The following is a 456-nucleotide window of genomic DNA, read 5'->3' as shown; positions in this document are numbered from 1 at the left end:
TCTGCTAGTGAGGCGCCATGAGCCAATGCATAGGATGAAGCAGCACTCTTAATGGAGTGGGCATGAACACCTAAGGGGCATGGCTCTCCCAGATATAGATAAGAGAGGGAGAGGCATCTACCACCCAATGAGCCACCTCAGTTTGGGGACAGCATTCCCTTTCTGCTGAACCCCAAGCAGATAAGCTGCTAGGTGCGTCTGAAGTGCCGAGCGAATTCATTTTCACATAGACACAACATCGCAAGGCTGGGTCTGCCTCCTCCAGGGCAGAGCTTGCAGGTTCACCACCTGACCGCGGAAAAGCGTGGTGGGGAACCTTGGGCACAATAGCCGGGCCGGGGTCTCAGGTAGTAACGTGAGAGTCGCCGGGCCCGAACTTCTTGACACACTTAGCTGGCAAGGAAAGCTTGTAGGTCTCCAACCCTCTTAATAGGAGCCGGGGCAGTCAGGAGCGCT

The sequence above is a fragment of the Garra rufa genome, chromosome 5, assembly GCF_049309525.1.
Source record: "Garra rufa chromosome 5, GarRuf1.0, whole genome shotgun sequence".
Classification (NCBI taxonomy): Eukaryota; Metazoa; Chordata; class Actinopteri; order Cypriniformes; family Cyprinidae; genus Garra; species Garra rufa.
The sequence above is the reverse complement of the archived record's forward strand: the minus strand, read 5'-3'. Positions refer to the sequence as shown.